General features: G+C 44.5%; 1 protein-coding gene across 5 annotated transcripts in view; it reads left to right on the forward strand.

Moving 5' to 3' along the window:
- Positions 1–4,876: 4,876 nt before the first annotated feature.
- Positions 4,877–27,883, forward strand: part of LOC140070468 (solute carrier family 66 member 2-like) — a 57,065-nt gene continuing 34,058 nt past the window's right edge. Inside the window, exons 1-3 of one of the 5 annotated variants that reach the window (XM_072117025.1) lie at positions 16,287–16,398; positions 18,015–18,120; positions 20,061–20,156. The gene's annotated coding sequence lies outside the window, so the exon portion shown is untranslated. Of the gene's footprint in view, positions 4,948–5,030; positions 5,110–16,286; positions 16,399–16,427; positions 16,620–18,014; positions 18,121–20,060; positions 20,157–27,883 lie in introns of those variants that run through there. The other 4 variants (XM_072117024.1, XM_072117021.1, XM_072117022.1 and 1 more) reach the window with 4 other exon arrangements.

A 27,883-nucleotide genomic window follows, 5' to 3' on the forward strand; every position in this document is an offset into this window, starting at 1 on the left:
GGCGGCAGCCCTGAGAGAGAGGCTTGGAACGCAAACCCATTTCCGGCTGTAGGAACTATTTTCTGGTTGGCATAGATACAGAAGCCTCTGACGGCAGTGGCAATTGGCGACAACCGTTATTGCTATGGAGCTCACTGTACATATACATAATACGGGAGACATGATAGATGGTGGCACAGCGCATGTGCGGAGGCTGTGATGCAGTACTAGGCCACCTTACATAGCACTGTCATGATTCTCATTTATCTACTTCTATTATTAGAAGGACATTGTATCTGTGCAATGTTATCAATTATCAGGGGCTAGTAAGTGGAAGCGTCTAAGCTCTGAGGGCAGATCTAGCAATGTAATAACAATACTCATCCTTTCTATTCCCACAGAGTATAATGTGCCCCCTTAGTGGCTCTCACATAATATAATTCTCCCTTTCTATGACTCCATTCCTTGTATAATGCCCCTTCTGCGGCCCCTAAACTGTGCAACCCCAGAGGACACAGATTTATCTCCTAGTCTGAGGAAGTCCCAGGTGGTTGGGAGATTGTCCCGCATTCTGCTCCCAGTTCAAACACACTACAGCTGCATACCTCCCAATTTTACATACCTTTACCTAGGTCATAAAGGTGCTGTTAGTGAATATGGCGCAGTAATGACTAGATCACAAATGTGCTGTTACCAGTAAATAGCGCGTAGAAATACCAAGATTGTAAATTTGCTGTTGTCAGTGATAAGTGTGCAGTAATATCTAGATTGTAAATTTGCTGTTGTCATTGATAAGTGTACAGTAATATCTAGATTGTAAAGGTGCTGTTTTCAGTGAATGGTTCACAGTAATACCTAGATCTCAAAGGTGCTGTTGTCAGTGAATAGTAATATCTAGATAATAAAGGTGCTTTTTTCAGTGAATAGGACCTATTTACCATGCTTTGTGCAGCGCTGTGTAATCTGTGGGCGCTACATAAATAATAATAATTATTATAGTACACAGTAATACCTAAATCCTAAAGATGCTGTTGTTGGCGAATAACACACAGTACTACCTTGATTGTAAATCTGCTGTTGTCAGTGATAAGTGTGGGGAAATACCTAGATCATAAAGGTGAATAGCATGTGTCACGCATTAGGGTGTGAGAAGAGTCTCTGGGGCTAAAGTCTGCAGGACCACAGGATGGCAGTACCTCAGGAAGACCACTGAGATACCGGACCACCACAGGATAACTGGATCGCCACAGGATTACCGGAACACGGAGGCGTCTGGAAACGCTCAGGAAGCTTTCTCTTCAGCAGAATGACCTGAAGATCTGGCAGAGAATGCTGGGAGTCGCCAAGCTATATAGCAGAGCTGGGATGTCAGCGCGAATAAGGAGGACACTGGCCCTTTAAATTCCTGAAGAGTCGGGCAGACCGTCGCAGAATCCGGGTGAGGTGAGTATGGACCTGGGGGAGCGGGGACAGTGGCAGCAGGCACAGGTGCACCCTGCAATCCGTACCGAGGATCGCGGGTGTAACCTTGACAGTAACACCGCCCCTCTTCTCTTCTTCTTCAGCCACTTCTTCTTCCTTCGCTTCCTCCACTGATAGAAGGAACACTGAAGACTGGATAAACCATGTGGCGCTTGGACCTGGCATGGAACAAGCCAAGGGCATCTTGAACGTCAGCCACAGTCTGGAGTGACTCTTGGGTAGCCGCAGGCTGGAGCTACTCTTCAGTAGCCGCAGGCTGGAGCGACTCTTGGGTAGCCGCAGGCTGGAGTGACTCTTGGGTAGCACCGGGAAGCTGCAGAGACACATGAGCGGATTGTGGGAAAGCCGGAGCAGCTCTGGGAAGCTGCGGAGACACTGGAGCGGCTTGTGGAAGCCGGACTTGACGTGGTTCAAACCTGGACCGAACCTTTTCCAGAAACGTGGTGTAGGTAGCCATATCCGGATCACCACTATCCCACAAAGGGGTAGCCCAGGTCACAGCCTCTCCAGTTAGCAAAGAAAAAACATATGCCAACTTAGTGCGTTCGGTGGTGGACTGGGAGGACATCAGTTTGATGTGCAGCGAGCACTGGGCAACAAAGCTTCTGCAAAAATTGGAATTGCCATCAAATTTGCTAGGCATCAAAAATTCAGGTCCAGAGTCTACTGTCGAAAAACATGGTGGGTGACTGGAGCAACAGGAGGAGGAGTCGCGGGAGCCTGCTGTTGGGAGACAGGGTGGCAGCGAGTTTGTCAAGGAGTTCTTTTTGGGCAGCAATTTCTTGTGACTGCTGGGCAAAACAGCAGGGAAATTCACCCAGTAGCTGGCATGATACCTTGGCACAGTCCAGGGCTTTAGCAGGATACAAGACCATGGCGGAGTCCATGGACGGATCTGACTGTCACGCACTGGGGTGCGAGAAGAGTCTCTGGGGCTAAAGTCTGTGGACTCCCTGAACCACCGCGGAGGATAAAGATACTAGCCGCAAACCGGGAGCGGAGTCTAAGTGGACTCCTGGTCTTCGCCAGAGCTCACTGCAAAGCGGGATGGCGGCGGGGAGCCACCAGGTCGCTCCACGGGTGCGACTAGGCCTGTGGTGGCAGCCAAATGAAGGGATATGGGAAGGCAGGACCTTGGGATGGCAGGATTATGAGAAGGAAGGACCACGAAAGGCAAGACCACGGGAAGGCAGGACCTCGGGATGGCAGGGCCTCGGGAGGACAGCTGGCAGGACTTCAGTAAGACCATTGGGATACTGAAGCGAATAAAGGCCGGTAATACCAGGAGCAGGAACGCTGGCCTCCGGAATGTCAGTTCCACCAGCCGATTGCTCTATGAGGCCCGCAGCCGTGGACGGGTCCAGTGCCATTGCTCCCTCCTCCTCCTCCAAGTCTTCTGGGGCTGGGTCATCACCCCACTGGTAGGCATCCACCAGATAAGCGTCTCTTGCTGGGGAACCCAGAAGAAGCTCATCCTCCAAACCATCTCCCGCCAAGGAGGACCCCTGGGTCACAGAGTCCTCGTGCAGGCTTCACATAATTTGCGCCAGGGGGTGGAGCTTAGCCAGCAGCCTGGATTTCCTGCCAGTGCAGATTTTGGCGGGCTGGAATTTCTTGTTGCGCCACACAGTCTTCCAGAGGTTAACCCTTTGGGTGCTGCAGCGCTGGATGTAGCAGAGCTGACTCCGTTCTTTGTAAATATCCTGTTTGTGACGCCACTTGCAATATCCCCCACCGGGGCCTAGCCTTTTCTTGTGGGTCTGGAGGCAGCCAACGGCCCAGAATACCGGAGTGGCTGGCTATTGCGGCATAGGGCACGTTGTTGTCACGGTGCTTGGTATGGCGAACGGAAGGCTGTCCTACAGCCTGGAAGGGCTCCAGCAGGTGGTGTGTGCAAGAAATAAGGAGGGAGAGGCTGATGTACTGGTTTCTCCCTGGGGAAACCCCTGAGTGTCTGTAGGATGATTCCCTGGGTAATGGATGGGGGAGCCCGTGGTGGTAAGCAGTCGTATTCCAGGGATCAGACGGAGGCAACATTCTACAAATCAACTTACCGTTCTTTATTGAACAGTAGAAATCAGGCAACGGGCCAAAACGATCAAACATCAGATTCGGATTACTGGAGTGGTCATGGAGAGTGGTCCGCAGGAATGGTGCACCAGCCTGATAATAGATGCAGGCTGGGATAGTTGAGTTGGATCTGTGTCCAAATTGTGGAAGCTGCAGCTCCTGACTCGCTCTGTGTGCTATGCAGTAGGCCTGAGGCACCATCAGTTCCTGGGATTAGAATTTGTGGCAGCACTGATGGTGTGCTGCACGCACTGGGGCAGATTTCCTTACCCGGTCTATTCGCGATCCAGCGGCGCGTTCTCTGCGGTGGATTTGGGTCCGGCCGGGATTCATTAAGGTAGTTCCTCCGCTGTCCACCAGGTGGAGCTGCTGCGCTGAAAAGCATTGAAATGCGCTGGAGTTCACCGAGCTGGACTGAGTGAAGCTAAGTGCAAGCTCCGCGACAGATTTTTTTTTTTTTAAATGCGGCGGTTTTTCCGAATCCATCGGGTTTTCGTTCGGCCACGCCCCCCTATTTCCGTTGCGTGCATGCCAGCGGCGATACTCCTCAATCCGATCGCGTGCGCCAAAATCCCAGGGCAATTCAGGGGAAATCGGCGCAAATCGGAAATATTCAGGTAACACGTCGGGAGAACGCGAATCGGGCCCTTAGTAAATGACCCTCACTGTCTCTCTCTTCACTGAATTCCAAGACAGACCATGTGCTTCCACTCAGCAGAGGTTTTTATACTCTCCCCTGATCTCCAATCACACTCCATCTAACAATACATCCACATCATTGGGCAATTACTTACACCAATTTAACTGTTGCCTTTCCAGGAAGTATCTACAGCTGCAATTACTGAAATTCCAGAACCTTCCTAGAGAGGAAGCTTCTGACCTGAGGAGGGCGCTATTCGCAACTACCAGCCTGCCTATGCATTGGCAGGGATGTTGCAAATTTTTTCACCGAATTCACTGCATTTTGAATTTTATTCCCGCTTCCCAGTATAGGCATGGAATATTAAATACTGTCACTGTGAATTACAATTTGTTACACAGAAAACAGGCCCTCACACAAATCTTTACATGGAAAAACAAAAAAGTTTGGTTTTTGAAGGTGGGGAGAAAAAGGGCCTTGGCGTTAAGGGCTAAAATACCATCACTAGTAAGTATAATTTGTAAAAAAAAATAAGCCCTGCAGATGGAAGTATACAAAAGTTATGAAATTTTGAAAGTGGGGAGTAAGAAATGGAAACACATAGACAAAAAATGGTAGATGTCCTTTAAGGGGTTGATATAAAGCCTCATCTTGTGGTCACCTGTTCTGGTCTGTCTTATTCACTATATTTAGCTACAAGTCTTCCTCCTATTTCTCCTGCTGGGACTGCCATTTGTTGTTATGTGCAGGTTCAAGACTATTTTTCCTAATATGAGGTACGCTAGGTTCCCCAACTTTACTGCTAAATCCTCCAGCATCTGTGGAGCGGTGGCTTAATATCATCTTCTGTTTTTTGCAGGTTGTTAAGTCCAGCAAATAGGTTACAGTGACGGAGATAGAGATAATGAGAACCCAGAGCTGTGATCACACATCTGCAGGTAATGTGAGTTATGGTGGTTTTACCAAGATTATATATCCTATTGTAGGGAATAATTATTTTATTGAATTAACAGTGTAAGAGGACAGAATGCAGGTAAGTTGGCATAGTATAGGTACTAGGTAGCTGTCAGGATTCGGGATGTGTGGATCCACTGGACCACCGCGGGAGACTAGCCCGCTTTGGCAGCCGAGGTCGAGCTACCTTAATGGAAGACAGTCTCGTGGTCGGGTCCAGGCACAGGGCCAGGGCAGGTGTCAGAGATGCAGGGTCAAGTCCAATCCGGGGTCAGCAACAGGAGCTCCAGGCAGATAGGAACGGGAACACAGGCACACGGGACATGGGAACTCAGCAACGCAGGAACCCAGCAACACGGAGGAACTCTGGTAACACAGGAACACGAAAGGACTCTGGCAACACAGGAACACGGCAACACAGGACTCAGGAGCAGGAACACACTGGAATGCAGGAATACACAGGAACGCAGGAGCTTTTTGTAAGGCTCTGAGGCACAAAGATCCGGCAGGGAACTCAGGAAGAGGCTGTGAATTCACCCGGGACGGCGGCTGTCCAGCGCCAATTATTGGCAAGCTGGCCCTTTAACTCTTTGCGGGGACCACAGAGACCGCCGCTGGAGCCAGGAGAGGTGAGTTCTCCGGGGGCACACGGTGGTACATGGGTGCGCCTGCGACCCGGGATATGGGTCGCAGGGGCACCCGTGACAGTAGCCCTTAGTGCTTGCAGGTGCAGGAAAACATGCTGGACAAATTATCTTAAGGTATAACACAAAATTTCTGCATAACCGCTCCTCTCCAAATAGTATAGCATTTCCAGTGCATGTATATGGTGTATACTAGATCAAGATATCTGGGTCTAAGAGTCACTAAATCAGATACGCTACCAGGCTTGTCATACAACAGAGAGAGAGAGAGAGAGAGAAAGGAACAAAAACGAACAGCAAGAATAAGCAAGTGGTAGTATCACTGGTAATATGAAGCATTTCTTAAGTGAAAAGACCAAATGGTTTATTGAGGGTATCTAAGAGAGAAAAGGGATTGGGTGAGAGGAGGGGAAGAAGGGGGGGTGGGGGGGAGGTGGGAAGGGAGTGGGAGTTTCTTGGTCTGGTCAGATGCAGATTTATTTTTAATGTCACACAGTAATTCAAATCATTCTATAATAGATTTGCAATTGCCTTTTCCTCCCAGGGGATTCTGTGGGGCAAAGACTTTTCCGTTGCTTCATACTATAGTTACAATCTTCATCTCTTTTAGCTATTACTGTACAAATGTACTAAGATCAGAGTCAGGTATCTAAAGTCATGTCATCAGAAGTAGGAGGTGAGAAGTCAGAAATCAAAATCAAGTAAGGTGCAAGAATTCAGGGGTCATAGTTCTGTGTCAGAGTCAGAAATCAAGTACCAGAGTCTGAAATTAGGGACAAGAGTTGTAACGGCCCGCAGGACAGGGCATTACAAACCAATTCACTCCAGTTGGCCTCTTCATGAGCTTGGTAATTTTATCTATTGCCAATATATGCATTCTTTGTCCAATACTACCACCTAGCGAATCTCTGTGGTACTACAACTGATGTTTGATATGCCTGTGTTAGGAGGGTTAATGTTCTCAGTGTTTATATTAAATTGTTACATTTTGTTATTCTTCCCTGCAACCCCTGGATAGTCATTGGTAGGTGTCTTGGAAATCCCCATAGAGTAGAAGTCTATGGGGGTCAGTTATCTTATCTCTGTTTGTTTTGGCTAGTTTTTGCCTGTCTTTTTTCCATCTGCTACTTTGGTAACTTATTAATCTCACTTTTTCCTCGTGTTAAATTTTTTTTCCAGATCTCTTGAGACATTTGTTACAAATGTCACAAAAATGTTGCACAAATATCTCAAGTAATTTCTTTCGATTTTTTAAGTTTTCCTTAACTATGGTTTCGCCTGGAGTTTTTTGCTGCAAAAAATGTAGCATATTTTGGGCAATTTGAAATGATAAATGTAATTTGCTACATTTAGCACATCTGGAATAGAAGATAAATGTGTCTTACTGACAAAAAAAAAATGTCCCCAAAAAGGCACAGAAATTGCAAAATTACAAAAAAAGTCTAAAAAAACAGAATAAAGTGAAAAAACAGGAATAAAAATAAAGATAAATGACCCCCTATATATTTTCCCTCTGGAAGGATTTCAGGGAGGTTTAGTATCAGTCTTCAACATAGAGTCTCCCCTCAGAGGGTTACCTCTCTACCAGATTAGCGGCTCTGTGTGCTACACTCCCTAGAGTACTGTTGGCGAACCTATGGCACGGGTGCCAGAGGTGGCACTCAGAGCCCTATATGTGGGCACTCAGTCCATCTTCCAAAGACAGAGTTCACCAAATACTGAATATTCCTGCAGTCTCATGCAACTTAAGAGATGCTGCTCTCAGCACTGTTTTAAAGCAACACTTTATTAGCTATTTGGAACTACAGGGAAAGTAAGAAGGTGTTGACAGAAGTGCATTGTATTTGGAGGTCCTTCATCTAGAACCACCATTCTTCCTGCACAGAGATACCATGGAGAGAGGCTACAATGATAATCTGAATTAGCCCTCCTTTTGTCAACTGTATTGGTGGCCTCAGGCGGCCGATACAATTGAAAGATGTGGAAGAACAGGTAGCAATAAGTTACTGTATAAAATGCCATGCTGGCATCTCACGGTAAATAAGTGGATTTTGGTTGTAGTTTGGGCATTCGGTCTGCAAAAGGTTCGCCATCACTGCCCCGCTGAACTCCAGCGGGAATGTACGTAAATGTGCCTGTCTCAGACTACAGATCCAACCTGCCAATACCTCATGGAAGCCTGCAGGATAGAACCTCTACCTCAGCCTGTTATCCACTGCTACGTTGGATTGTCTGCTGAATAAAGAGAGTTTATGTTCATCATCCCTGTATAACATGACGGGCCTCCTTTTCTGCTATCCCAATCTGCCTGGGGATCCCACCATGCACGTACACCTGGAGTGCCCAAGAAGGAACCCTTCCACTACATTGTGGCCTCCCCACCTTATTGCAACACCTTATTGGTGTGAATGAAATAATTCTTTATTCATATAGTGCCTAAAGATTATGCAGCACTGCACAAAGCATGACGATTGGTCCTGTTCACCTGGATCAAGCTACCTGTGACACGACTTTGGTGCTAGGCCACGCTACAAGCAAGTCCCAAGGGCATCAGGGAATCCAGCTGCCCCCTCCCTGAGCCAGGCCCTGCTGGGTGGACGTTGCAGAGTCCATTGTTAAACTTGACTGAAATTACTTTTTACTATGACATCAGAGGATATCCTTAAATGGACACTGTATTTATGGCACCTGTACACTGTGTGGCCCTACCATATGCGCCATCTGTACTTGTTATTATTCCAGTAAGGCAATATCAGCAGAATTGGGGCCATTGAATGCGGTGGGTGGATTCTCTATATAAGTGCCCTTAAACTATGATTTGTGATGAACGGTAATATAAAAAAAAAACATGTCCCCTTGTCAGGCTGGACTGTCAGGCTGGAGGAAAGTGGATCCTCTGGACCACTGCAGACGATGACACAAGCCACTTCCTGGGACCGGAGTCTAAGTGGTACCCGGTTTTCACCAGAGCCCGCCGCAAAGCGGGTTAGACAAGCTGCGGCGTGGTACCACCAGGTCGTTCCACAGGAGTGACTTGTCTGCAGTGGCGGCCAAGGTCGAGGTACAGAAACGGCAAACAGTCTCTAGGTCGGGTCCAGGCAAAAGGTCAGGGCAGGCAGCAGAGGTGCAACGTCAGGGTCAAATCCGGGGTCAGCAACAGGAGGTCCAAGCAGAAGGGTACGGGAATACGGCACACGAACAACAGCACGGAGGAACACTGGTACACAGGACAGCAGCACGGAGGGATTCGGGTAGACACTGGAACACGGAAGGACTCAGGAACGCAGGAGACACAGGAGACACTAGAATGCAGGGAACACAGGAACGCAGGCAAATCGCAACAGAGCTTTCTCTTAGGCTGTAAGGCACAAAGATCCGGCAAGGTAGTAAGGGAGGTACTTGCCTTTTAAAGGTGAAGTGTTCAGCCAGTGCACCAATCAGCGGTGCGCTGGCCCTTTAAATCTTCTGAAGGTGCCGCGCGCGCGCCCTAGGAGACGGGGACGCGCGCGCACGGAGCCAGACGGAGACACAGGACCGGGGAGAGGTGAGCTGCGCCTGCGAGCCCCGGGGAGCACGGGTGAGCCCGCGACCCGCGATATGAGTCGCGGGACCACCCGTGACACCCCTCCACCATGCCTCTTAGTAGAGATAAGGATTTGGTAAGGTATTATCTTTCCTCCAGATAGTGTTGCACATAGATTTGTTTCAAAGAAGCATCAAGGAGGTCTTGTGCAAATTAGCGATGAACTTTTGCAAACTAGCGAGTGTGACATCAAAACATAGTTTTGGGTAGATTTTACATGTTTTGTGAAAGTTGTTTGCTTTGAGGAATGGTATTTGATATTTTGTTGGTAGTTGCAAAAACTGTGGCTAACTCATGGCCTTACTGTGCTGCATGCACGTAGCGGCACCATACATCACCAGATGGGTATTGGGCCAACTAAACCACAAAAGATAATAATTTCTTCTAGACATCATAGGCTCATGTGCATGAGGTTTAAATTAGCGAAGTAAAAACACACTGTAAAATATAAATGCAAAAAAAGCAGATCCAGAGGAACAAATTCTTGCATGGACCATTTGTCAGATCTCTACAACCAAACTAAATTCAAGTTCAAGATTTTCTGTGTTGGTATATTGTTAGTATATATATCCTCACTATTCACCATATCAATATAAGTCATACTCTTAATTCATCCAACACCTTCTCTGCAACATACAGGATAGTAATCTTTTCATTGTGGTATTTTGCTTCATTGCAGGTCATGGAACAGTAGGGGGCAGCAGAGGAATACAAGTCATTGCACACTGAGATCAGGATTTAGACTGCAGCATTTGGAGATTTATCATGTACAGTGGCGTTGCACTATAACCAGATAGGTATAGGAACTTAAAGGTGGTTGTAGTGTTCAGTCAGTCAGAACTTTTGCATAAACTTTCCTGCTTAATTTGCCTACTTGTGTGCTGGGGGCTCATTCTCAGTAAATTCCCACTTTATAGGGCAGCGTCGCCCACTCTCTCTAGTCTGTGCCACTTGTCCTCTAATCCCACACACTGCTCTTTTACAAATCGTAGCTTTTACCTCTTCACTGGGATGTGTCAACAGCTCTGGGTACCGTGGAGTACAGCCCGTCCTCACATTGTGTATTACACATTTCTATAGCCTGTACCCAATTAAGACAACCAGTAACTGCCTTGACGCCCACAGACAGCTCAGACTTTTGCAAGGTTGAGTCTCTCACAGTTTAATCCTCAGAAAATTCTCAAGCACTTGACTTGATGAGTGATTCATAAATGGCAGATTTGTCATTACTCTAACTATTAGTGTGTTCCCGGTGGTGAGACATTAGCCTTAGGCTGCGTTCAAACGTTCAGTTTTTCAGATGCAGTTTTCAAAGCCAAAAGCAGGTGTGGATCATAATGGGTAAGAACATATCATTGAGAGCCACTATATGTGCTCATTTTTAACTCCACTTCTGGTTTGGACATCCAAAACTGCAACTGAAAAACTGAAAGTGTGAACCCACCCTCAGACGGCGGATCAGGAAACTGAGGTACTAATTAAAATAAGATACCCTCTCATGAACAGCTCATTAATAATTCATGACCATAATGTCCAGATACTTTCAAGGATTTTGGTTCTTGAAATATTGTTAAAATGGATTTCTATGATTTACTCAAAACATCAGTAATCGGTCATCATAAATATCGAAAGTTCCAGCCATCACCCTTCCTCCTTTTCCCAGATACACATGGCGTATGATAAATCCTGCCACTATGGCGGATACATCATGAGACTTAGATCTCATAATGTATCTGCTGGCCGTGCTATGCATAAAATTTGGATATATATAAGTCCTTCTACGCCCGTTTTCCGATTATTCTCGTGACTACGCTGCCTCAAAGAGACTATGCTACCTCCTGAAATGCCCTGTGATGGCAGAGTGGGCAGGCACAGGGCATTCCTGCTCCATGCTTCTGCTGCACTGGCAGACAAAACTGCACCAGGTCTGACCTGGCATAGTTTTGTGTAAAAGCCTGCAAACATTCAGCTGTGAATCTTTGCAGAAGCACGGAGCAGGAATGCCCACTCTGCCATCACAGGGAATTTCTGGAAGTAGCATAGTCTCTTTGAGGCAGCGTAGTTGCGAGAATAATCGGAATACTGGCGTAGAAGCACTTATATATATCCAAATTTTATGTATAGGAAAAAAGGGATAGGAGAAAGGAAAAGGTGGTAGTAAAATATAGCTTTTATTATGTTTATTTAAAAGATGTATTGTACATAAAGTGATAAAATAGATTATAGACTTATAGGGAAAAGGCTAGGTATAGTATCCCCCAACAGCCGCAATCTCAGATATAGAATCTAATTGAAGATGGGAAGTGAAGCTCTAATTAATATGGTTTATACAATTCTTATATAGAATAGAGTTGTTTCGCTTACGGAACACAGCCTGTGCACAGAAACACAACACCTCGCAGACTGTGTCCGACAACGTTATAGCAAACCACAACAGTGTTTAACAGAGTGCCGCCTGAATACTGGCAGCAGAGCGTTACCAATACAAAATACTTACAGATCTTTGTCCAAATGTAGAGATTCCTTCTGTATTGAAGATAATGATAGCTCTTGACTTGCTGAGGGCAAAGCGATGCATTATCGATAATTCACATACCGCTCAGAAGGATATCGGCCTCATAGGTTTAAAGGGAACCTGTCACCAGGAGACCCATTTTTAGCACTCCCCCAGTCCCCACAGATCATAGAACATACGGTGCCAAAGTGTTTTTGTATAAAAAATTGGTTTAACAGAGAAAAAGATATGTTATATTGTACCTTTCATTAGCATCTGCTGTGTGACTAGGCAGTTGCCTAATGGGAGGGGCTGGAAAGGAGCAGTTCCCCCCACCCATCCTTGGGAAACGTGCAACCTTTTCAAATATATAAATAACTCCCCACACTCGGGATTGGCTGTAGAGGAGCAGGGGGCGTCGCTAAGCCCAGTGATGGGTGTTTTCATATATTTGAAAGGGTCACATGGAGTGGACACATGGGGGACTGCTCCTTTCTAGACCCTCCCATTTGGCAACTGTCTAGTCACACTGCAGATGCTAATGAAAGGTACAATATAACATATCTTTTTTTCTGTAAAACCTATTTTTAATACAAAAACACTTTGGCAGAGTATGTACTATGCTTTGTGGGGACTGGGGGAGTGCTAAAAATGGGTCTCCTGGTGACAGGTTCCCTTTAAGGTATTGCTATTACTATAAGAGATCAAGTAACTGTTTCCGTGAGACAGTTGAGACCAGCGGCCTGCAACATTGTTTCATTATTGTTTCATCACACTGAGTAAAAGAAACAGAGTTCTGATTGATACATAAATAGTCTAGACACAATTCTGCAAAATAAAAAAGACTAGAGATGCAAAGCTTTATTCAATGAAACACAAGACATATGAAAATAAATAAATGGTCCACAACAATAAAACCATACCCTCTTACAATCCATCAATTCATGGGAATGCATGCAAACTAAGTTATAGGGGTCTACCCCTAGCCTTTGCCCTATAAGTCTATAATCTATTTTATCACTTTATGTACAATTCATCTTTTAAATAAGCATAATAAAAGCTATATTTTACCTTTTCTTTTCTCCTATCCCCCTTTTTTCCTATAAATAAAATGTAGGTAATTTCTGGTGGTATACACCTGTCAGGAGAATAGAACAAGTAACATTAAAAAGATCATTGATCTTCTGAGCTAACTTATACTGATAAATATCCCACTGTATGAATCAATGAGGTCTCCGGCTGCGGTCACATTATGCATTTTTGGTCTGTTCTTGGTGTGTTTTTTAAACCAGCTGGTTTGAATCTGTTTTTCTTAATTTCTGGAAGTGTAAGGAACTGAAGAAAAATGGATTCAAAACAGCCAAAAGCATGGTAAACATGCAAAAACGCTTGCATTTTTAGGGCATTTAAAAATGCACCAAGAACGGACCGAGAACTCACAAAGAACACACTGCATGACTGCAACCGTGTAACTGCAGTCCAGGATTTTACATATGTTTTTAGATTCAAGTCTGTGGGTAAACGCATCACATCTGATTGCCAAATCAGTCCCCAATGGGGCTCACAATCTAATCAACCTACCAGTATGTTTTGGAGTGTGGGAGGAAACCATAGGGCCCGGAGAAAACCATATCAGGTAAAATACACAGCTCTGTGCCACATTCTGCAAATATATATAAACAAAAAGTAGGACTGGTTGGAAATGATATTACTGAGAATACATCTGCCAGAAAGATATGTTTCAATGAGTACACATCTGCATGTGCCTCTTCCCTGCTCAGGTCCGCCAGAGTTCACCTTCTTCTTCCTGTTGCATGTAAGTGCATTGTCTTATGACACAATTTTAATGTTAAACCCCGCGCTCAGTCCGAATCAGTCAGATTGTCGACTAAAGTGCGGCCGTGGACCCTTAGTATATAAGGCAGGAAACAAAGGATTTGTACACCGCACCAGATGAAGGTTAAAAAATCAAAGCTTTAATTTGTCATCTTCTTACATTAAAATCCAAGAGAAAATAATTTTCCTTAGCATGCGTTGTCTGTAGCAGTGCAGCCTGGTAACCACGGGATGATTGTAATGGCGATAATATACCTACGTGTTTCAGGCGTACACTTATGAGTAAGGGCGTTTTGTACGCCTGAAACGCGTAGGTTTATTATCGCCATTACAATCATCCCGTGGTCCCGGAACAGTCACCTGCACATTTGGCGGACTTCATATCGGTGAGCGCAAAAACTTTTGTTTTTTACTTTGACCTTAGTATATAAGCCCCAGTGTGTTCTTTATATTCTAAAGTAGAAGGCGAGGGAGTGAAACAATATCTTGGTGCCTGCAGGAGAAATAGGAATTAAGTTACATGCAGGAGGTGTCTGCATTGAAACAACAATATTTGGGTATTTACTTACATCAAATATGTCTCATTGTCTCATTAATCTCTATAAATGCTCAGCAATCCATGTGTCTAAAGTAGAAACCAACCCTTTATCATGAATGAACCTGGCTTTCAGTTTCAGAAATGCCTGCAACCAGTCTGTGGTGTGTGAATTTACAATGATTCTAATATATAACAACCTGGAGGCCATACTCTGGGGAGCAAGGATGTGAAGAATTGTCATAAAGAAATGTCTAAAATTCTGTGATCAATTAATGTAACAAATGATTCAAAATTATAGCCTCTCTGTAACACCTAAAGGGCAGCACAAGTCCTGCAAACAAAGCTTAGACAATAAAAATGTCTGTACCTTTCTGAAAGATTTCTGTTTCTCTGTCTTGTTCTGACATATGTAGACATGGGTTTGTTACAATGTAGCAGTTTTTATAACCACTATCACATACTAGCACAAGGGACATTTACTGTGGTATTTTATTCATACTTCATACTATGGATGATTGGATGAGCTTATTAATATCTGGGAACGTCCTTGCGTAGCAATTCCAGTGGCCCACATGCTGTGACCCTATGATATCGCCCCCTTGCCTTATGTTACTCTAGGGTAATGAGCGCTCTCTGCCTCATTGTGATTTATCCACAGACTAAAGCAAACTACACAGAAGGATGAATTGTATTTCACAGAATATAATCCTTTAATCTAGAATGGAGAGAAGATCCGGATCCTGTTTCAGTTTGCAAACACAGATGTGATTTGTGATATCCCCATCTGTCTCCCCTCGGCCCTTTGCGATTACACAGACGGGGGCATCACAATTCTTTTATGGGTAGAGGTGGCTTCTATTTGATTATTCTTCATAAGCTCCAGTAACAGGTATAAGGAGGGGGGTAGGCCTGGATAGACATATTGGCCCAGATTTATCAACTCTAAGTGCAGTTTGCCTCACAAATGTGCAGGCTCTTTAAAGGGGTATTCCCACAAAGACAAGTTTCTTAAATGTACTCAGGATAACAAAATAACACGTTTTCTAATTCACCGTTATTAACAAAAAAACAGCATTTCACTGTCCAACCTGTCCAACCTGTTTCTATCAGTCCTGGTGTACACAATTTCAGTTGCCCCTAGACACGACCCCATAACTTCTGACTTAGGGTCGGGTCGCCATCTTGGATTTCTGTATAAGGCCATGCTGCTGACATTTTTGTCTCTCTCTGCTCTGTGCACCCCTGCAGTACAGCACAGAGCTCAGGCATTTACTCACTTCCTGCCATTATGTACACATATGCAAACTACAAGCAAATAAGTTAGCTGGGGGAAGGGGAAGGCAAGCACACATCTGTGAGAATAGAGATGTAGCAGTGCAGACAGTGTAAAGGTCTGTCAGCCTCTGTCTGTCATTCCTCTGTGTAAGTACAATGTCAGAAGCCAGATGAAAGTGTATATACACCTGTATACTGATAATCTAACCACATTGTCAGCTCACAAAACTTGATGGATCAAGTGAGAGTTAATCAGTGCAATTAGATTTTTGAGGTCTCCATTGTAAGAAATGGGCAGATTCTGGAAATATTTTTGAGGTACAAGTGGCATAAGCATGCAGAGGATTAAACACTCATGTAAAGGAGAGGTCAGGGTCAAACTAGGTTTATTGGATAATTTTATAGGCATGTTTTGTGCAGGGAAGGGTGTAGATCAGCTGTGACATCATCTGTTGTGGGAAGGGTCAATGGTGTTATCCTTAGAGCTGGTTCCTTCTATTATAATACTGTCTGACTTGTCTGTGATGTAAAAGAGATGACTCCTTTGATGAAAATAGAATTAGCAAGTACCAGTCTATTAAGTTTAGTACACATAGTGAAAATTGTTGGTGCTTATCTTTAACCACTGCACCTATGTCAGTGACTCCTGCTGACTTTCCATAGGTTAGGACAAGGCTTTAGATTGACCTGCCACATCAGCAGTTGTGCTGCCCCCAGGAGGGCAGGAGTCACAGTCATGTCTTCCAGCTGCAGTGTGGTACAGGAGCCGGTAATTCCATCCTGTGCAGGAAGTTCTCTCCAGCTGTTTACATATTCAGTGCAGCCTTCTTTTCCTCCTCCTTATCTTTAGCTAAGACCTGTCTAACATCTACACCCTACCACCCTGCAGGCGGCAGCTCTGTGGTGAGTATCCTCCTCCTCCTAGTGTATCAGAAAGCTTACAGGGGTACACAATACCAGAACAGCTGAAATGACTATGATGTCAAAGCTGTCACCAGCTGAACTAGAAGAGAGCCTTGTAAGAAGCTGGATGGAAATGTCTTCTTGAAACATGTGACATAATGCAGAATGGCTGATAACAGCGAACAATAGAATGCCTGCGTATTGGAGAGAAGATGGTGTTTGTATCCCATATCATTATCTGACAAGGCTTTAGCCTTGGGCTTATATGGGGAGTATGGCGCATTATGCCGATGGCATCTTTGTAAACAATACTTTGTCTTTATGGATTGTCTCTACACAGTGTTGTATTGCTGCAGCTCTTCTTATAAAAGTTTCAAGAAAAGGTTTTGTCATAGGCCTCTATCATACAGATACAGGGTGCTAGTATGACCCCCCCCCCCCACTATGTGTATAACAGCCCACAAAGTTTTGGGTCTATATATACAGAGTGCTGGACTGGGGCACAGAGTCATGTGTCTATATACAGTGTGATGGACTGGGGCACAAAGTCTTGTTTCTGTATATACAGTGTTCTGGATAGGAGCACAGAGTCTTGTGTCTGTATATACAGAGTTCTGGACTGGGGCACAGAGTCTTGTGTCTGTATATACAGAGTTCTGGACTGGGGCACAGAGTCTTGTGTCTGTATATACAGAGTTCTGGACTGGGGCACAGAGTCATGTGTCTGTATATACAGAGTTCTGGACAGGAGCACAGAGTCTTGTGTCTGTATATACAGAGTTCTGGACAGGAGCACAGAGTCATGTGTCTGTATATACAGAGTTCTGGACTGGGGCACAGAGTCTTGTGTCTGTATATACAGAGTTCTGGACTGGGGCACAGAGTCATGTGTCTGTATATACAGAGTTGTGGACTGGGGCACAAAGTCTTGTGTCTGTATATACAGAGTTCTGGACAGGAGCACAGAGTCTTGTGTCTGTATATACAGAGTTCTGGACTGGGGCACAGAGTCTTGTGTCTGTATATACAGAGGTCTGGACAGGAGCACAGAGTCATGTGTCTGTATATACAGAGTTGTGGACTGGGGCACAAAGTCTTGTGTCTGTATATACAGAGTTCTGGACAGGAGCACAGAGTCTTGTGTCTGTATATACAGAGTTCTGGACAGGAGCACAGAGTCTTGTGTCTGTATATACAGAGTTCTGGACTGGGGCACAGAGTCTTGTGTCTGTATATACAGAGTTCTGGACAGGAGCACAGAGTCATGTGTCTGTATCTACAGTGTGATGGACTGTGGCACAGATGATAGTGAGCAACCTCCTTCTCCTCAGCCTTTCTTCTGTGTAAAGAGACCAGATGGTGTATAGAATGTAAGCTCCTTCTCTTGGATCTATATATATGTATATAAGGTTGATCTGTGTTTGTTGTGGCTTTTGACGCCAGTTGGTGAGCTGGAGTGTGAGTGTTGATGTGTCTGTGAATCTTCTGTAATCTCACTCAGGAAGCTATGAGCCCCGGCCCTTCCCTCCTGAGCCCTGTCACAACTTGTTTTTGTGTTTAGATTTGTAATACTATTTGCTTGTAATGTTTTGGGCCTTAACCTCTCTGTTCTGAAGCATCCAATCCATCTGAAGATATGGAGTAAAGCCACGAGCCGCAGACAGTGACAGAACTGCTTGGGAGCCCACGACAGAACCTCAGTGTGGTCTGTAGGGGATTGTGGTATGTGTCATTTACTGATTTAACATTTTTTCTGTTATAACAAACACAACAGCATATATGTGAACAGAACCTTATAAGGGTTGTCCACTTGTAGAATTTATGAAATGTAAAAAAAAAACTACTTAATATCATTTATTTATTAAATCTGCTTAAATAGGTCTATTTCTGATTCTGCTGGTCCCAGAACACCCACTTTACTATTGGTCCTGACTCAGCATGTGATTGAAAAGTGCATGAAGCATGTTTTGACCTATAGCAAGCCAGCTATATTTTCTCCAAGACCTCTTGTTCTGATCACTCAGATACAGTATCCCACAGTACTATTGTATAGTGGTGTAATGAGTATAGACTGCTTCCCTACTACACCCATTCTTGTGTAATAGGGATGGTTTAATGCCTGGGAGTCTCAGAATTTCTATTAAAATGGAAAAAAATAATGGAAAGGTTATTTTGATGTTGAACAAACTATATTAATCTTTATAAAAAATTGTGTCACTTGGGTCACGAGTTACAGACTGTTTTACACTTTTATGCTACATTATGCTAATGAAGTTACTGAATACATATATATTACACATATATTACCTGCACTGATTCTGAATTACATCCCGTATCATACTCTAGAGCTGTAGTCACTATGCTGCTGGTAGTATGCCATTGTGCATATACATAAATATTTCCAGTATTGAATCTAATTTTTGTCTTGTTTTATACTTCAGGCTAATCTCACTATTTTGCTGGTGACATCACATTGTATCTGCATTACATTACTCTGTAATGTTCCTAAGCTACATCCTATATACTTCAGAGTGTCACGGTTGCTCCTGCAACCCACGTCTCCGCCCCCCCCCCATGTAGTGGCACCCCAGTGCAGCAGCCACAACGATCCTTACCTGTCTGCGCTCCAGCAACGGCTCATGTGGTCTGAAGCGTGCGTCCCCGCCACCAATGGCACATGCTTGTGTACATGCTCTGTGAAATTTAAAGGGCTAGTGCGCCGCTAATTGGCGGCGACGATCGTTGCCCTGATATATTGCCTGCTTCTTCCTGTGACCCCTGCCAAATCTTTGTGCCTTGTGGCCTTTGAGAAAGCTTTTTTTGAGACTCTTGTGATTTATCTGTTGTGACTTCTGCTGCCTATCTTGACCTACTGCTATGTTCCCGACAACGATCCTGTGCCGCCTGGCCTGACCTTTCACCTGACTGCGACATAAATCCTAAGCCCTCTGGCCACTAACTATATATCAGGCTTCTGACTACCAGAGACTGTGTCTACTGCACAGCCTCCCAAACAACACACACAGCAGCAAACTCACAGTTGTATTCCCCAAGTGCAGAGTGAGCCCTGTGGGTCAGCACTGCTCATCTTGTACCAGCACAGCTGTAGGCTGACAACATGGACAGCCCAAACCCAGACTGTCTGGTTGGAGTGGTTCCTGGTTGCTTTTTAGTAACAGGCAGAAGTGATATATCTTGGGCAAACACACACCCCATCTACCACTTCTCCAGACACTCTGTCACATTATACATTACTTATAAGTCCTGTCAGACTAATCTGAATGGCTTCCATGAGGAAATAAGTTGTAGATTGGACTTGGGGAGGCTGTGGATGTTCTGTATCTAGACATCCAAGGCATTTAATACAATGCCACATAAAAGATATGATACCGAGGCGAGGCTTGTGGGTGAGCTGGGTAATCATCCATGGACGTCGTGAGTCAGCTGATGTATCTGGTTCCACCCATTAGCATGACATAAATGCCGGGGTATTCAAATGCTTGTAGATTTTATTTGTATATAAGATCATGACTAAGACCTATGCCGTCGTAATGCATTGATATTTTGTATGTCTTGTGGATGTATGACATGAATATCAAAATTGTTTGGACCAATTTTTTAAGGAATCCTTGGAAGTAACTAAGTACTTTGCATGTTTTCAGCTTGATGTCTGGCAGGTTTGGACTTAAATTCGAGCACCATTTAGCACACTGGATACTGAGACGAGGCTTGTGGATGAGCTGGCTAATCACCGTAAGGTGTGTTTTTTCTCCACATAAAAGATTGGTACATAAAATAAGAATGCTGGACTGCGGGAAGATCTGTGTATTTGGGTTAGAAATTTGCTAGGTGATAGGAAACAGAGGGTTGTTCTTTATGATATTTTCTCAGTCTGGGTTGAAGTTACCAGTGGAGTGGCACAGGGGTAAGTATTGGGACCCATTCTTGTTAATAATTTTATGAATGACCTCATACAGGGTTTACACAATAGAGTTTCAATTTCTGCAGATGATTCTAAACTCTGTAAAGTAATTAATTCCAAGGCCGATATAATATTATTACAGAGGGATTTGTGGAAGCTGAAGGAGTGGGCAGAGAAATGCTTGATGAGGTTCAATGTAGATAAATGTAAGGTTATGCACTTGGGCAATAGAAACAAAAAAATACTTGGTAAAACTGCAGCTGTAAAAGACTTGGGGGTATTGGTGGTTGGTGAACTTAATTTTAGTGACCCGTGCCAGGCAGCTGCTAATAAAGCAAATAAAATTATGGGATGTATCAAGAGAGGACACATTTTTTTCCCTTATACAAATCACTGGTTAGACCAAAAATGGAATAGTATGTACATTTTTAGTCACCAGTGTATAAAAAGGACATAGTAGAACTTTAATGGGTTCAGAGGAGAGCAACCAAGATTATTAGGGGAATGGGGGGAATACAATACAATGATAGATTGCTAAACTTGGGGTTATTCAGCTTATTCCAACCTTATGTACTATGATACTATGTTACACTCCATTACTAACCGTGTATGGATCTTGATATGTAACTTCAATTGCATAATGATTTTTTACCAAAATGTTATACGTAATTCTCCCTTTCAATGCCCATATTGTGCTGCTTGTCCCTTTTTTTACAGTTATGGCATTTTTCTGTATTATGCTACTTCTCAGAAATCCTCCTCAGCAGCAGTCAAGTGGGCAGAGACCAACCTCTTCCTTTTTTTGCACTATAGCTGACTCAGTTATAAACGGCCCTCACTTCCCATGATGTTTTGTGTTCTCTCTTGAAGTAATATAAAGTAGGAAATAAAGTGTGATTCATGCAAGTAAAGCCAATGCACACTTCATAGTGTGTACATACAGGACTATATAGTGAGTAGCCTGGCAGATTTAGATTCACATTGATTTGTGATAAAAAACAGTATCGCACCTTAAGTTACATGGAAGGTATAACTTGAGGGGATGCAGAGGATGTGGTCACAGCTGGAAGGGTGTCTCTTCCCTGTGCAAAGAGACCAGTACTGTAAACTTGTGTTTTTAAAGTGCAACTCCGAAGTTACAATGATTTTACCAAATTGGCATATGTGAACGATGGCGATATTGTCTAGTGTGGCACAATTGCTAAATAATCCCAATTACAACAGGACCAATGCTGTATCATTGGTATTGTATTAGAACATTTTTGTAGTATTTAACATTTGATGACAGTTTAGGTGGCATTATGTGAAAGGTGATATTATGTGTGGTTCAGTTACGTTAGTTAATAGTGATAGTGTAGTCAGGGCCCCCACTAGGAATTTGGGGGCCCCTGACTGGAAGATTTTTGTGCCCCCCACCGGTGTCCATTCCCACAGTGATACATAACATTACACAATTTTTTTTTGACCAAAACATTTTTTGAGCCATGACAGGACCCTACTCTACTGCACGTGCCCACTTAGTATATACACTCACTGGCCTCTTTATTAGGTACACCATGCTAGTAACAGGTTGGACCCCCTTTTGACTTCAGAACTGCCTCAATTCTTCGTGGCATAGATTCAACAATGTGCTGGAAGCATTCCTCAGAGATTTTGGTCCATATTGACATGATGGCATTACACAGTTGCCGCAGATTTGTCGGCTGCACATCCATGATGCGAATCTCCCGTTCCACCACATCCCAAAGATGCTCTATTGGATTGAGATCTGGTGACTGTGGAGGCCATTTGAGTACAGTGAACTCATTGTCATGTTCAAGAAACCAGTCTGAGATGATTCCAGCTTTATGACATGGCGCATTATCCTGCTGAAAGTAGCCATCAGATGTTGGGTACATTGTGGTCATAAAGGGATGGACATGGTCAGCAACAATACTCAGGTAGGCTGTGGCGTTGCAATGATGCTCAATTGGTACCAAAGAGTGCCAAGAAAATATTCCCCACACCGTGACACCACCACCACCAGCCTGAACTGTTGATACAAGGCAGGATGGATCCATGCTTTCATGTTGTTGACGCCAAATTCTGACCCTACCATCCGAATGTTGCAGCAGAAATCGAGACTCATCAGACCAGGCAACGTTTTTCCAATCTTCTACTGTCCAATTTCGATGAGCTTGTGCAAATTGTAGCCTCAGTTTCATGTTCTTAGCTGAAAGGAGTGGCACACGGTGTGGTCTTCTGCTGCTGTAGCCCATCTGCCTCAAAGTTCAACGTACTGTGCGTTCAGAGATGCTCTTCTGCCTACCTTGGTTGTAACGGGTGGCGATTTGAGTCACTGTTGCCTTTCTATCAGCTCGAACCAGTCTGCCCATTCTCCTCTGACCTCTGGCATCAACAAGGCATTTCCGCCCACAGAACTGCCGCTCACTGGATGTTTTTTCTTTTTCGGATCATTCTCTGTAAACCCTAGAGATGGTTGTGCGTGAAAATCCCAGTAGATCAGCAGTTTCTGAAATACTCAGACCAGCCCTTCTGGCACCAACAACCATGCCACGTTCAAAGGCACTCAAATCACCTTTCTTCCCCATACTGATGCTCGGTTTGAACTGCAGGAGATTGTCTTGACCATGTCTACATGCCTAAATGCACTGAGTTGCCGCCATGTGATTGGCTGATTAGAAATTAAGTGTTAACAAGCAGTTGGACAGGTGTACCTAATAAAGTGGCCGGTGAGTGTAGATAGCCCCTGCACATGCCCACTCAGTATATACATAGCCCCAGCACATGTGCCCTCAGTATATAGATAGCCCCACCAGTCCATAGTGAGCCCCCCAGTTCACAGCAGATGCCCCTCTTTAATGAAATGTTCACCAAAGATATCCCCCTTTAATGAAATGTCCTGCCAGATGCCCCCTTTAATGAATTATCCTGCCAGACACCCCCTTTATACTGACCTCTCGGCTTTTTCTCCCCGGCTCTTCCAGCCCGGGCGCATCACTATGACATAGTGTAAGGGCCAGCGCGTCGCATACAAGTTTAGTGGGTACTGTGAGCCCCTCGGGCCCCCCTTTTCATAGGAAAATGGGGCAACACAGTCCCACTAGACCCCCCATGGCAGCCCTGACTGTAGTGCAGAATGTAGGTGTCATGTATGTTCTTCAGGGTATATATTTTTTAATTAAGCAACTTAGTAATTATAGAGAATTCTTGTTGGACATAAGGGGGGTCATTTACTAAGGGCCCGATTCGTGTTTTCCCGACATGTTACCCGAATATTTCCGATTTGCGCCGATTTTCCCTGTATTGCTCCGGGATTTTGGCGCATGCGATTGGATTGTGGCGCATTGGCATCGGCATGCACGTGACGGAAATCGGGGGGCGTGGCCGAACGAAACCCGACGGATTCGGAAAGACCGCTGCATTTTAAAAAAAATGTGTTGCGGGACCCGCGCTTACCTTCACCAAGTATGGGGCAGATTTACTTACCCGGTCCATTCGCGATCCAGCGGCGCGTTCTCTGCGGTGGATTCGGGTCTTCCGGGGATTCACTAAGGTAATTCCTCCACCGTCCTCCAGATGTCGCTGCTGCGCTGAAGTTCCCCGAGGTCCGCCGGAATGCACAAGCCTATACCTGGTAAAGGTAAGCACGAGTCTCGCAACATTTTTTTTTTTTTTTAAATGCGGCGGGTTTTCCCGAATCCGTCGGGTTTACGTTCGGCCACGCCCCCCTGATTTCCGTCGCGTGCATGCCAGCGCCGATGCACCACAATCCGATCGCGTGCACCAAAATCCCGGGGCAATTCAGGGAAAATCGGCGCAAAATGGAAATATTTGGGTAACACGTTGGGAAAACGCGAATCGGGCAATTAGTAAATGACCCCCAATGTATACTTAAAGGGGTTGTCCGAGTTAAAAAAAATATATATATATGTTGCCGGGAGCGGGCTGCCTAAAATAATAAAGCTGTACTTACCTTCCGGTGCCCTCCCGTATCCAGCGCTGCTGTCGCTCCGGTTCGGGCGCCATGTAATTGGCTGATTAGAAATTAAGTGTTTGTTTACATGGCGCCCGGACTGGAGCGACAGCAGATTTATAACCTGTCTCCAGCAGTTCTTCATCCTGACTATGTTCGCACATGTCTACTATCAGGTCGGATTCCCTAACATGAACATGCAGAGAGGTTTAGATAACTAAACCTTAAGCTCCCATCATGTATCCAGCGCTGCAATGTGGGAAGACTCGCCTTATAACTACAAGCACTCCACGTCCCATATAACTACAAGCTCCCCTTGCCCTGCTTCTCTCACCATGCACATCACCTGTATCAGAAGTGTCATCACTGAAGGTACACAGAGGTCTGATAACTAAACTGAAAGCTCCTGCTGTGTCCTGCATTGCATTGTGGGAAGACTCGCCGTATAAATAAAAGAACCCCGACCACTCTTCACTTATTACATACATTACCCACATCACAAGCGCCACCACCCCACCACTATCTCTACTGCTGAAGTCAAGGAGGAGACAGACGGCCAGCAGCGGTGATGTCAGTGAGGCTGGAAGAAGTGGAAGACACTGGGCAGTGCAGTGTTTGGGGAGTAGCGGTAGAACATGGCTGATGTTAGTAGGACATGTCCGCGTTATACGCTGGGGACTGATGGCTACAGTGATTGTCAGCACTTCTGCTGGTTGAGAGGGGATGTTTTACATCATCAGGTGTCGGATCATATAATGTCATCTTCAGGTGGTGAAGTTAGAATTCATATGATCATCCTCAGATGGTGAAGTGGTAGTGCCTACAGTGCTAGATCATATTTTATGGTGGGTAGTGGGCGGGAGGCACAAATGTGGTACATGACTATAGGACTGAGTAAATTGGCAAACAGGGCAGTGGGTGTTGGCATTTAATATAGAGCCTGGCAGACACTTTGGAAAATGGGAAATTAAATTACTTATTTTATTTGTATTATTATAATTAATATTGTTATTGTTGTGTCATGATCATGAAATCTCACCAATAAAACAAATTACCTATACCTGTAATTTAACCACTCTTATATTGCTATTTCTGCAACCTGCAAACTTTTTTATCCTGAAGAAGGAAAAACCCTGCACATAACCAACAAATTGGATGACAGGGAAACATTCCTTCTTTACCCTGGGAAAAGGCAATCAGCTCTTCAACCCTTTGTGAAACCTATAATTTTACTGAAGTGATTAATGACATTACAATATAATAATTAATGGTTAATAAATGGTTATTCATACAACTACAATGATATTGCAAATCTATATTAATCTTAGCATTATAATATCTTTTGTTGACTCAATACCTAACCAAGTAGTTGATCCAGAAGAAGGGAAACGCTTTGGACAGCTTGCACCCGTGAATCTTTGGCTTCTTGACCGTGGGAAAAAGGCAATCACCCTGGAGATATTCTATTATTATTAATAATTGCATTTATTACCCATAATTCATTTAATACTATCCTTCTATTTAATAGATCCCATATATCCATTTTTAAATATTTAATAATATAAAATATTATATTGATTTTATATTATTAGTATTATAAAATATTTATTTTTGTATCATTATTAAAAGCATTACCATGTCAGGAATTGCTCGTGTTTCAGGCTTCTATACTTGTAACCATACCCAGGGCTGCCTTTGACTGACAGTTGCCTTTCAGGATCCTTTCCTTTAGAAAGCAGGGTGTGTCATTCTGCGTCAGTTTGTGTTCGGCTGTTCCACCATCCTGGACCCGGTTCAGCCTGGTTCTATCTGATTTCGCTAGTCTGTGTTCTCTGTTAGTGTTGCTCCCAGGTGTCTTGTCATCTCTCCTAGTGCAAGCCGGGGTTCCCTCACTTGTATTCGGTTATTGATTTGACGCCTGTTCTGAATCCTGGTGGGGACACTGGTATGTCTCTGACTTACATGTACGAGGAAGGTAGTGATATTAATCGTTATATTGCATAATAATTTATAGAACTACCAGTGTCCTATAACAATTTGACGCCTGTTCTGAATCCTGGTGGGGACACTGGTATGTCTCTGACTTACATGTCCACACCTCCATATAGCAGGCGCCAGATAAAGTAAGATTTCTCTCTAACCTTGCAGCGTCTTTCAGGATCTGATAGCTGGTTCTTGATAGGGGTTTGCCTTTATCAGAACGGTTTATCTGCTGTAGACAGCGCCATAGTCCACAGGGACGTTGTAAAGTTAGTTAGCTACCACCTACCTAGTCTGACAGCTTGCACCAAGTCTGGTTGTGATTGCACTTTTTGCTGGTCAGGTTCTGACGGGTTCTTGACAGAATAACCAGCCATACTTAATTAAATATGGAGGTCATGGAAGCTGTAGTTACTCAGGTGCACAGTTTGGTTTAGAAGGTTTAAAACATGGCTGAACTTATACAGCTTCAGGAACAGTGCTTCCCTTTGATTTCATGGCAGTCTGTGTTAGAACCTAAAATAAAGTTACCAGATTTTTTTTTAGAGAGAGAATGTTTTTTTTTCCTTTAGGGAAAGCTAAAAGCTCTATTTCTGGCTAAGACCCCCAAAGATGGGCATAATTATTTCTCTATTGTGTGGGGATCTGCAGGAATATGCATTTTCTATGGCTCCATATGCTTCAGAGTTTTCTGCTTTGGGCCTGCTATATGAAGAACCAGACAATGCCAAATATGCTGAAAATCAGTTACTATTCTTATGTTAGGGCAAGCGCCATGTTGAGCGAGTTTAGGAAGTGGTGTGTTCCCTCTGGTTGGAATGATGGTCCTCTTAGTTCAGACTAGGCCTGTCAGAAACTCTGAGACATCTTTTAGTAAGCTGTCCGAGTCCTAGTACTTGAGAAGAGTCCATGTCTCAGGCTGTTAAGATGGCTAGGCAGCTTGGGAGAATGCAAGCAATAACACTCTTTTCTTGCTCCTCCTCAGTTTCCTCAGTCTTCTTCCTCAGCACTTTCCACTCCTGTTATGACAAAAGTAGAGGCATCTGAACCCATGCAAATAGAAGTGGAAAAACCCATGAAAGTTGAAGTGGGAATCATGTCACCTCACCAACACAAAGAGCTCCATAAGAGGATTGCCCTGTGCTTCCTCCAGGCCTGTCCTACCAGACCACCTTTAAAGGAAACCTACCACCACAAATCTACCTATAAAGGTAGATTGGGTGGTAGGTGGATCAGGCCCGCGCCTGTTTCGGAGCAGTGACCGCGCAGGCGCGGGCCTGCTCTTCTGCGCATGCGCAGACGGCAGGATCGCCGGACGAGGGCGCGCAGCTACGCGGAGCTGCGCGTCGAAGATGGGTGAGTAGGAGGGGTAAAGTGGCTACCGGGGCGTGGAGTAGCCGCCTCGTGTAACCTCAGATGCGGCTACTCCACGCCCCAGTAGCCGCATAAGTAAATTTGAATATATGTGGAATAAAAGTTATCAAAAAAGTGTGGGGACGTGAGGATTAGCCCTTAAAAGGGCTATCCTCACGTCCCATTGATCCACCTACCACCCAATCTACCTTTATAGGTAGATTTGTGGTGGTAGGTGCCCTTTAACCCCTTAA

This window comes from Engystomops pustulosus, chromosome 7 (genome assembly GCF_040894005.1).
Source record: "Engystomops pustulosus chromosome 7, aEngPut4.maternal, whole genome shotgun sequence".
NCBI lineage: Eukaryota > Metazoa > Chordata > Amphibia > Anura > Leptodactylidae > Engystomops > Engystomops pustulosus.